The sequence below is a fragment of the Emydura macquarii genome, unplaced genomic scaffold (assembly GCF_026122565.2).
Source record: "Emydura macquarii macquarii isolate MOO-44397 ecotype Brisbane River unplaced genomic scaffold, CSIRO-AGI_Emac_v2 contig_561, whole genome shotgun sequence".
In the NCBI taxonomy this organism is placed as follows: domain Eukaryota; kingdom Metazoa; phylum Chordata; order Testudines; family Chelidae; genus Emydura; species Emydura macquarii.
The window spans coordinates 5,950,641-5,962,858 of NW_027130698.1; the positions used below are offsets into that span (position 1 = coordinate 5,950,641).

General features: G+C 40.4%; 1 long non-coding RNA gene across 1 annotated transcript; it reads left to right on the forward strand.

Moving 5' to 3' along the window:
• Window positions 1-3,550: 3,550 nt before the first annotated feature.
• Window positions 3,551-11,185, forward strand: LOC137147636 (uncharacterized). The gene is made up of 3 exons (XR_010918274.1): window positions 3,551-3,594; window positions 3,818-3,883; window positions 11,120-11,185. It is a non-coding gene; the product is annotated as an uncharacterized lncRNA (long non-coding RNA).
• Window positions 11,186-12,218: the final 1,033 nt, after the last annotated feature.

A 12,218-nucleotide genomic window follows, 5' to 3' on the forward strand; every position in this document is an offset into this window, starting at 1 on the left:
ATGTAATTAAATCATGGATTCACTTTTAACTCTGGTCTGTCCTTTTATATTATATTCTTTGTTTCACAGTGTTGTTGTTCTCTCTCTCTCCCCTCCAAATGCTGACAAGGGAATAAATGCTCTTTTGGTTTTGGTCTGCTTGTGGACTGGAGCTAGAGGCGTGGAACCACACCCCTCACAGGACAGGAGATGCTGAGTTTTCTTTGCTTACAACTTTCTCATCTTCTGCCTCCACACAAGACACAAAAGGAACCTGAGAACCCTGCATTTAAAAAGGGGAGAGTTGTCCTCATCAGAAGGGGAGGGTAGAGAGAAGTGCTGAAGCTCTACTTGGAGGAGGAGGTTTGGGGTGGAGTGAGTGATTCATGATGCACAGACAGATTGGGAGGAGCCAGTTCAGAGTCAGGAATCATGGCAGCGTGATGGCAGTGAGGAGCCACTGGACAGTGGGTCGTCTTCACACAGACAAGGTCTGATGTGCTGGGCCATGAGAGTAATTGCTCCACGCTTCCCCTTTTTCACAGAAAATCACATCGGAAGAAGAGCATCCAAAAGAGCTAGTGACATTGTAGCAGCCCCCCACCTTCTCTCTAATCATGTCCTCTTGGCCTCTGTACATTTAGCCATGTGGAAGAGAAACTGAGAACCCTGGGCGCACTAGTAGAGAGGGCATTACAGATGAACTGGACACTGTGTACTCTGAGCAGATTTCTTGTTACTGGCACACTTCTACAGGACACAGGTACCAAAAGGATTTCGCTCCCAAATCAGTACAATGGTTCTGTACTACAGGGTTTGGGTCTAGGGCAGGCCACCTTGTAACTTTTAAGGGCAAAAGGCCATGACCCAATCAGCCCTGCCCTGCTACACTGTGCAGCGTTGGACTTAAGAGGAAGAAAGCCTAGCAATGGAGGATTGGCTGGAGAGGAGAGCAGATGAGGAACCAGAGGAGAGCAAAAGGCAGAGAGAGGGCTGAGAGAGGCTCCAAATAGGAAGGCCTCGGAGTTCCCACTCAGGAAAGACTAGGGGGCAACCCAACAGAGCCTAGGAGATAATGTGAGGATGGACCAAAAGGAGCCCAGGAAGGGCAAAAAATGTAGACCAGAGGGTAGGCAGAAGAGTGTTTGACATTAGAGGATAGGCAATGGAGCCTTGGGAAGGAGGGGCTAGGCCGTGTTGGAGATTAGGGCAAAGACATTGAATTTTGTTTGATTTGTATTTGGATGCCATGGAAGTGGTGGGATTTTGTAAGTAGCTTGGCCAGAGGACCAAGTTACATCTATGGCAGAAAGTCACTGCAACAGCAGGAATAGACCAAAGACTGACTAAAGAGAAACCAAGGCAGGGACGCTCCGTGGCCACCTTGAGCCACAAGAGAGTGCTCTGGAGGCAGCAACCCAGTTACAGTATTTTGAATCAGCTCAGAAACTCTGCATGCCAGTCACTGAGGGACATGCGCTGAGTCTGTGAATCACAAGAAGAAGGTGGATGGAACCCTGGCTTTGGAAGTCAAATGCATGAAGTTAAGATAGAGGGATAGTTTGGTGGCAAAGTCCAAATCTAGCTAGAAAATTAAACTCTTGGATTCTGTAAACAAGAATTACCAGTACTCATCCTGTTAGCTGCGTTTCTGCCCTCCAGTGCAAGGGTACAAAAACCTGGGAGAATAGCGGTTTTACTCTACCTGGCAAATTCTATTGGGTCCCACATTCAATGCTCTCAATGAAACGTGTATATATAACAGAGCTTTTGTTATCCTTTGGCCCTCGGTTTGCTATGATGTTACTAAAATTGATATTAAGGAATGAGAGTAAATTACAATTAAGAGAAAATATAGGGTGTTTTTTTTGGGGGGGGGAGAGAACGGAAGGTTAATGCTGAAAGAAATTAGCATTTATTTACTAGCAGTCGGCTGAAATTACCTTTATTTTAGGGCATGGGGAAGAACAATTTTTCCAATGACAATTGTCCTGACACTTCTCCTTTATACCACAGGGATCATTTCATGTAATTGATTATTCTAATCAGCACCAGCTAGGGGGTTTATTATTAGCCTTGCTAGAGAATAGCCTGGCTTCTAAAAGGAATCTCCTATTTCTCTGGCACACCAGGCAAGGCTCTAGGGGGAGTAAAGCAGCTACTAATGGTGTTTGTCATCATTCCGCTCATTTGCAGTCAGAGCCGTACACAAGGGCCCATGAAGCTTTTTACATTCTGTGCCTTAATGTGCCTTTCTCTAAAGGAAACAAGTTTTTCAGCTTCCATGTGACCGTTTAGCTGCATTGAGACTTAGTAGACAACTCTAGTGATAGACTAGAAACAAAACCAGAAAGAAATTCACACTCTGCCCGGCTATTAAAGTTTCCAACAGTCAATTCTTCACAATGCACTGAGCTATGGATTGTTTTAGTTAGGGAGACCTGGGAGGTATTCTAAGTGCAAGACTTCCAGCGACAGAAACGTTTTGATTTATATATTTAAAAAAAAACAAAAAAAAACGGGATTTAAGATGGGTGGGAGAAGATCATGTAAATCAACCTTTAAACAGTAGCTCATCTATACTTATTACCTTTAGAAGGATTTTCCAGAACCATATGGGGTTTCTTTAAGACATTGTGTTTATAATCGTGCTTAATGGATGCTGGACACTTTTCGAACCCTCAAGGAGGATGGTCCCTGCTCTGAGTGCTATCAGTCTAAGGACAAACAGACAAGTGGACAGAGGTTAAGAGAAGGAAAACAGACAATTTATATACAAGTCAGCTTGATTCACTTTTAGCAGCAGGGGTAGGGGCTGTGTGCTTGGAAGGCGGAATGGAGGGGATTGTGCAATAAGCTGAAAAATGGGAGGACAACTCTAAGACCATCAGGAATATCCTCTTAGTCAATGTGGTGATTCTCATGACCATATTGCCCTGTAGCAATATTCAGATACATGACTAGGTTCTCGGGTTTGTAAAAGTTAACTATGTAAAGTAAAAACTGTTAAAATAGCATCTAGCATATATATTCATATAGATGATGTGTGTGGGGGGCGGGTTTTATGATCACTAATAAAAAATTTACATGAGTCTAACAGAAAATATCAAGGAAGGAAAGAAAGAAAGAAATGGTCCCATGAATCACAGCTGGACAAAAAGTATAATGTGGGATCTTGATAAAGAAAAAAGTTAGTGGAATATTGGCATTTAATCCTGCACCATAAGTAGAAGCATAAATGAAGAAAGGCAGCCATGTGTTCAGATATCTGTTGTATGAATTGATCTTAAGGCTAGTAATTTTTTCTATGGCGAAGACTTTTCAAATTTTTAGAAACCATCTGTCAAATGAAGAGACTGTTAGATTGTCAGACATTTGTTTTCCAAGCTCTGTAAAATGTTAGCTGATTAACCCTCATTTACTTACCTCATCAGGGTGTTTTTAAATGAAAATTGTTCTCCTTGTCTTACAGATCAGGAAGCTGAGGGGGAGAAGATGGAAGACTCGCCCAAAGACGTGCAGCATGTCATGTTTGTGGAATTAGAATGCAGGAATTCCTAGCTCCCAGCCCTGTGGTTAGGCCACTGAAAATTACTCCCCCACTCATATGTAAAGGTAAGAGGAAGCTTTGATTCTGCTGATTAATCATTAAAGTAGATTGAAATAAGAGGAGGAGTTCTTAGCTAATTACCCAGGGGGAGGGGGAGGGGGCTGCAGACCACTCTGCTTAGTCAAACTGCTGAGACTAGAGGTGTCATCTCCCACTTAACTCCCACTGCCCAACAGTATATCACAATCTCACATTGCATTTTTTTCTGGGAATCTTTTTCTCTTACAGTTTTGTTCAAAAAGCTTGCCAAAAGCTCAGCAATATTGAGAATGTGTCATAAACGCAGCGAACAAGGTATGGGATTACAATTTGCCTTGTAAACCACAAATGGTCAGTCATAATGACTTCTCAGTGCTTCCAAAGTCCATTTAAGCTTTCTAAAAACTGGAATGCACTAGCCTTGTCTAGTGTTTTAAATTCCTTTTGCTAAGGAGCTGGAAATCAAAATGGCTCTTAGCTTTAAAAGGCAGTGGTGATAACACGGAGAAAATGGCTTTCCAGTAAAATGAGAGCCTGATCCAGTGAGTGCTACTGGTGTGGTGATGGCTGTGGTAGTGCACAGAAAGCCCATCTGTGACCAGGGCCCCATTGTGCTCAACACTTTACAAACACATAGAGAAAGCCAAGCCTTGCCCCATTTTGATTGATCCAAGAGCTTAGCCCTGAGTGAGAGGCAGCATGTAACTGCTCTACCTTGGAGCAACTCTATTAAAGCAGTAACTCCTGACTGGTCCCCTCTTTCTCCAAAGGGGAAAACTAAGTTGCTGTAGCCCTTGAGAAAGGTACATTTTACTTCCTGTTCTCTCATGAGACCAGCTAGGAAGTAAGGGAGTGGCTCCGCTCCTGTTTATCCTCTCTTCATCCACTCACTTGGTGCTGTCTCCAGACAACAGCAGCTTTGTGCCACACCTGGACTCAAGATCCAGAAAGGGCAATGAGAGGGTTGACTCACCCGCTTGTCTGCATAAGGCAATCTAGCCCCAGCATAATATCTTAGGTGTATAAAACATAAATAAGCAGCCAGCCCGTGTTCTGAGAGACCTTACCTAAGTTAACTTTCACACACACACACACATCTGTACACTGTTCATCCCCACACGGAGAAATAAATATAAGCGGTGGCAGGCATAATGGTAAAAACAGTGGAAAAACATTGCCAGTGAGACGTGCTGAATACATTGGGCTATGCAACGCCAGCAATTATGCCCTGTTATAATGGGCTAGCACAGCCCTTCTCTCAATTCTCTCTGTTAACAGGTGTTAGAGAGTCTTACATGTAGTTGCTGATTCACTAAGGCTGGTATAACTCATTCATTCCACTCTGGATATAAGGAAGAGAAGAGTGACTCTAGAAGGAGGGAACTGGGGAATCTGGGATAGTGAGATCTGCTGGGCACAGGTTCCACAGCCTTGATGGGTCTTCTTTTGCTGGGAAAGAAGCAATGCTTTCTTTCATGTGGAAAGAAACATACAGGATAATTTGGTAATGTGAGCAGTTAGGAAAGTTGTTTTTATGTTTCCTAATGATAGTTGTCCTTCACTTAATATTTACATATGGCAACATCACCAAAAATCAGTTACCATGTTTTGTGTACTATTTTAACATCAGTGCTGTCTTCAGTCAGGTCAACTTTTAATTGTTAAAGGTTTTTGCTCAACTTACTCAAAATGAATTTTATTAATCCTCCTTTTTTACAGCATTTACTTAGTTTTAAGGCCTGATTAAAAAAACAAAAACAAACCCTGTTTCTGCAACTATTTGTGCACAAATGTCATGTGCAAGTGCATGTTTAATTTGCGTGCACACACACCAGAAATTTGGTATTTGTACAGTAAGTGGAAATGGACAGTTGGAGCCATACCTGTTCATTTGTCAGTACAACTGCCTGATTTGCATGTGCAAAGAAACCACAGGCACAAATTAGATGCATAACTGTTCGCATCATTTGGAAAATTAAGCCCTTATTGTAGAAATTTCAAAAATAAAAAGTAATACATATATACAATAAAAGCAGCAAGTGCATAAATCAAATCAACCTTCTTTGTTCAAAATATCTATCATCTTCTATCAAGCCAGATGTTTTACCAAAAAGAGTAAACACATGCCTTTACAAAGAAGCTAAATGCTGCCCTCTGATGTGTGCACATCTTCATTTAAGGTAAATGAGTGTTTCTCACACATCTGCAGACAGAATCTGACCCCAAAGAAGCAAGTAAAACTTCATAAGCACGTGATAGTAATTAAGAGTATGTATGATAGTTAATCTTGCTTCAAATTGCAATCTGATCCTACTTGACTTTAAATTCTGGGACATAATACTGAGGCACTGTTGTTCTAGATGGGACCAGATGGCACTAGATATTTGCTCATTTCAAAATTAAAATGTTTCCAGCTTTAAAATGAAAATGAACCCTGTTGTTAACTCTCTCTTTAAAACCTCTCTTGTTCTTAGATTCATCATATTAAAATAAATTAGGACTCCTCTATTATTTCTAAAAGAGCTTAGGCAAATAAAAACTTTTAAGATCTTCATGCTATCTCAGTGTGTATGGGGGGGAGGCAGCAAAGCAAATGTTAGTTGTCTTTTCTGTGACAGTCCTAAATCATTTTTGTGTGAATTTCTCCACCTTTGTCTCTTTTATGTGACCCATGATCTTTACATTTTGCTCACTGTCATGGGAAGTAATAGCATAATTTTCATGCAAGGACACAGGCTTGTCAGCTGACAGTGGTTAGCAATTCATATTACAAATATATCTTCTAATTCTCTTGCTATAATTGTAAAGCATTTTTATAGTGACATTGAACTAAAATATCTAAACTGTACTGATCGTTTCACCAAAAAAGAAAAACCAAAGGATTGCCAAGCAGTTCTCAAAAAATGTACACTATCTAGAGTACAGATAGCTAGCACTTTCCTTTTAGTATAGATGACAGAGTAGCTTGTTGATGAATATTAAAATTGAACATTTCAAATAAAAATGTAACTGAACTAGAAGAAGAGAATTTTTAAGACCTTCCTAGGTGTTTTTTGTAAAGGATGTGCTGGTATCTACATTTGCAGCCTAGCCCATGGCAGTTAAAAATAGAAGCAAATGCATTTTGTTTCCTTAAATGCTCAAATTTGAAAGCCTGGTTTCATTCACAACTGCAGACTTTGGAAGCACTGTAACAAAAGATGTCCATGAAATTTAATTTTAGACGAAAGACCTAATAAAATACACAACTCAATTAGGGAAGATTAATCTATGAAAACAATGAGAGCAGTCAGCAGATGTTAATAGAGGAAATCCCAGAAACATAGCCTCCGCTGAAGTTTCACTGCATAGTGCTGCACCCTTCTGTCATTTTCAAAGGACACTTTATCCAATAAAAATACACTTAAAAAAAAATCCAAAAATTAATTCAACATCATCGTGCAAAGGAACAATGAAACCTTTAGAATTCACAACAATGCAGGCGAGAAAATGCAGAAAAAGAGAACACTCCCTCCTGCAACAGCTGAAACAGTGTTTAATCAAGGCCCCTTACAAAGTCCCATAAAAAAGGCACAAGGGCCTGATGAGACACAGCTGCACCCAATGCTTGCATTAAAATAATATTTGGAAAGGCAGGGCTAAGTCGATGAAAGGATTGATAATACAACAGTCAGTTGGTTTGAGGAAGATGAGTGTATTAAAAGTAAAACAACAAGAAAAGAGCCAACTCTTGGACTGTGAAGCCACATCTTCTTGTGGGGTTTCCAAAAATTAGGAAAAAAAATCTCCTAGCCCTGCCCAATTCCCAGCCCGCCTCCAGATCAAAGGTAAGCCATGTTGAACATCTGAAATATAGGCAGGGAAGTACACTCCTCATAGAGAAATTGGCTCATGACACTGAGCAATAGAAGGAGAAATAAACTGTATATCACAGAAAAGCTGAACTGCCCCAGTCCTTTGACAATTTTTTAACTAACTTGGATGGAGTCCCAGATTCAAGTGTGAGAAGCCCTATCATGACTCTAACTATGCCATATGCACACACGCCTCCCCCCGTTTTGCCTCTTCACACATTGGTGCTGGCGTTGTGCCCACCCCTTGTCAGAGATTGTTACTGAGAAGTGCAAAAGGGTCTGCCCCACAATGAGTTAAAAAAAAAAAAAACCCTGAATGCTGATTCAACAGAATAGGAATGACAGAGATATGATGCTTGTGGTCTCTGTGAGAAATAGGACTGTGAGAAAGCAGAGAAATGCTGTCTGGCATGGCAGGGGTTAAATAAAACCTTTGGGTTCAGCTAGCCCCGCACCCTTAAACCTGCAGCCAATTCCAGGTCTGGAGAGGGGAGAAAAGAAGGGAGCCTGAGGGGGTTGACTGAGAAGGAGGCAGGAGTTCTCTGTTTGCTTGCCCAAATGGATGGGTTAGTGACCAGACACTTGAGACAAGTAAAGGTTCCTGTGCTAATGGGAGCCTGCAAGTAAGCCTCAACTGTGGTACAGTGGGACCAACAGGGCCATGCCCCAAACTAAAGAGACTTGTAGGAAGTAACCCAGGGAAGCAGGTCTTCATCTCCCCTGCCATGAGGTAGACCCATCTGTCTGGTTTAGGGGTTGAGTTATGTTGTGCCCTGAGCTGGGACCCAGTGGAAAGGGAAAGCCTGATTTCATCCTACCATCACCTCTGGCCTCAGACTGAAAAGACTGGCCATCTAGCCACTAGGCAGCTCAACCACAGAAGTCCCTATCACAAGGACTGATACTTCTCCCTAATCCAGGCATCTATCTCCTGGTTCTGATGCTGAAGCAATCTATGACCCTACATTTGCAAAATCTGGATAATCCTGAAGAAAGACCTCCTCTCAAAAAACCTAAAGATTTTGTTTATCAACCTACTTGCTATAGCACTGTTCACCTTGTCTTACCCTGACTCTGTTTTTGAAGATCAGTTTGTCTTTGACGTCTTCCCTCCTCAGCAACATATTTTCATTCATTCACTGAACAGCCATTAGCTTTTGGCAGCATTTCATCTGAACCAGGGATTAATGCAGTTTCCTCTAACACTTCCTTCATCAACAGGATACAAATCAAAGGCAAAATGCAAACTGTCCAATACTTTTTTTTTTTTTTTTAAAGAAGGATCCAATAATTCAGATCCTTCTTTCCAAGTTTTCTGATGCAAACTTAATACTTTTCAACTTTTAATTAGGCATTTTCCATGATCACAAAGAAGTAGCTTAAAGAAGAGCTTCTGTTTAAGACCCAGATCCAATTTTAGGCAAATAGTTAATATGGCAAATTACTTTGCCACCCTTGACCCAAGCTTTGCTAACAAATTTCAGGTGGCAAGCATCAAGGAAGAATGTGCTACTGGTGCCTCAGTACGTTCTAATGCTATAGTTAGAAGCAGCCTAGAGAGTTTCTGGCAAACTTTAGTTGGAACCTACCCATGTGTAGCTGCACTTTTGTAACCGAGTAATTGACCATAATAAGAAATCCATGATTGACTTTGCAGAGAAACACAAAAGAGAATATTCTATCATATGCATCTTGGATATAGATTCCTGAGCTGACTCTTTGCCTGGAGTGCTAAACACCGCCCATTAATCCTCCCTCCCAATGTCTTTAAAACATAGTCTCTATGCTAAATATATTTAGCGTTTCTTTCTCCAATCAGCATATCATAGATAAAAGTGCTGCACATGTTGCTACACAAAGAAATATGCCTTAATAGTCAATTTTATTTTGCAGAATGTGCTTATAAATTAACTTTCACCCCTTCAAGTTGTTTGGTTGTTGCCCCTTATTTTCTTTCTCGTTTAAAATACATGTCAAAGGTCTCCACATCTCTGGTCACTGATGCTAGGAAAAAAGTGCTTCTCCTTGGTAGTGCAGAAGGGTGTTTGTGCACATTGCAATCGATTATCAACTCCCTACATTAAGTGGTAATTATAAATCAAGTCTGTTTGCTTCAGTACCTAGTGGAAGTCATTTCCTTATGTTATGTTATGTCCCTTATGTTACCTCTACTGTATTTATCCCAGTAGAAGTATATTGAGATTACAATATCCCCTGAAAAGGTGACCTGGTCAGTTGTGGCTTTACAAGATTTTTAGCAACACATGGCATTCCTTCACGTGGACTTCCTTACTGCAGAGATTTCTGTTCATATTATATGTTCCATTGGTTCAGCTGTTTTAAGCTCGTGTACTGTTTCACATGCCCATCTCTCTGAAAAAAAAAATCAAGCTTCTTGTATCATTCTATGAGCCCAAGCCCTACTGCATTCATCTGAAAATCTCATTAGTTTTTTAATGTGGTTTAAGTGTTCATGTAAGCGGTAAGCCCTAGAGACACTTCATCCACAGAACATGCATAGCATAGGACAGGCTGTACAGGCTTTATCATATCAACCCCTCAGTACTGATCTGATTGAACTGTGTTTAAACCTAATCCCCAAGCTAGTTTAGTAACATGGTAGCAGTTACTCCACAGATTTAAGTTATTAGCAATCACTAGTAAACAGTGTGTTGACTTCCAGGGTGTGAGGGCTGCTCATGCTACAAGTCAATGCTCCTGAATTGTGAAATTTTTTTGGCAACAGTTTAAGAAAAGCACAGATGATACACTTTGCTATCAAAGGTAAGATGTCGTGTGAACAGTGGTTATGGGACCAAATGTAGAATACTAAAGCAGGTGAAAATATGGGCACAGATTTTTAAAGAGGTGTGGATGAGATTTTTTGAAAGCATACATTGTTAGCCTAAATCTTCTCACATTGAAGTTGATGGTAAAACTCCTCCTAATATAACTGGGAGCAGAGTTAGGCCAGTACTGAGCAGATAATTTTTTGGGGGGGGGAGGAGAGGGTGTGTGTGTGTGTGTGTGTGTGTGTGTGTGTGTGTGTGTGTGTGTGAGTGAGAGAGAAATTAGAGCACATACTCTGACTCCAGGTGCTTATTGCTTGTGTTAGTTATATGCGAAGTTCTGTGTACACCGTTCTAAATTTTGGTCCATGATGACAACCATAGAGCATCAAGGAAATGGGACAAATGAAGAGTTTTATGCTGATAGCCAGTCCCTTAACATTGTTCTTTTTTTTTCATTTAAGACTGGATCAATTTCTATTCACTCCACATTATTAACCAACACAGTTTACATTTAATGGAACTATGGCGGACAACAGTGGTGTTTAAAAAGCAATAAAATCAACTAATGCTTTCATTATAATAACGATAACTACATCAAAGGGAGATATGTACTCAGCAAAAATGTCTCCTGTAGCGCATAAACATCACCACCACAGGAGATGTTTATTGCTTTAGACATGCTTCCTTTGATGTATTTATCAGTTAAATGTATTAGTTCTACTTCACAGTTATGTGCAGAAACGGTGCTAAGGAAGATCATATTTTACATAGTGGGCTATACGTAAGATCACATCCTTTGGATACCAGAAGCAATAAATAAAATTTGCTCAAAATAATTACCTACTATTGTTGGATATTTTAACTTAGTTGCAAAACCCATGTTCTTATTTCCATCTGGGACACAGGTGGAACTCCAGTTGTCTTCATGGGTCTTTTCTGTGTCAACTACAACAACCACAAGAACCTTAGCGGTGTCCAAAAATAACAATATGTGATTGCATTGAGATGTTTTCTCTTGCTGGATCAGTAAGCAGTCAGCCAACAGAAGAGTATTTTGCATCATAAAAATGGCCATCAACTCATGTTTTCTCATCCGGTGAAAGAACTATGAGTCATTGTTCTGAACTGGGTTTATACACTTGGTTAGAGGTGAATGTTCCATATTCATTAATTTAGACCCTTTCCTACTCTGGTGTTCACCTGAGATGTGTGGAATATTGAATGTTTTGCATTAAAAATGAATAGAACAGTGGATTTGTTCTTTAATTGTATTGCGGACTTACTAGTGGGGTTTTTATGTGTGTGTTTATAACCATGATGTTTTTCATATACCATGTACAGGGTAACAACATGAGAGGACTCATGGTTTCTGAAACTAAATTAGGGTCTTTATTAGGAAAACTATTTGCAGAGGTACTGCAACTACAGCCAGAGTTTGAGTCATATGTACGTAGGCTGCCTTCCTTGTGCTCCCTCCAAACTCCTCCCTCCTGCAACCTGTGCTCCTCCCTCCAGTTACATGCAGATTGCTACAGAGATATTTTTTTTAGACAGAACATGTGCTGTAAGCTCTATTACTGTTGTAATTATATGATTGCCTCCTTTGGATCAAATGACAAGAGTCTATATTTTTGAAGTGGCAGAGCACAAGCTCTATTCCGAGTGTAACTGTGAATTCCCAGATGTAGTATATGCTTCCCTCCTACCTCTTATGCCTGTTGCCAAGGGATGACTTTTCTCCACATCCCATCGAAACAAACTCTTGCCCATGAACCCTGCTGGAGTACTTGGGTATCTAGAAATATGTAATTAACAACAGGCTAAATCACCACTATAAGGAATGGTTTTATGACCAGAAATGAAGGAATATTTATAATACCTCTAGCCCATCTGTCAAATGATATTTATTCAGGAAAAACATGCCAGTTCTATTGGTGCGACTGTGACAAGCACAATTAATAAAAAATGAGCCACTTACATTACCTAATATTAGTCTCATGTACT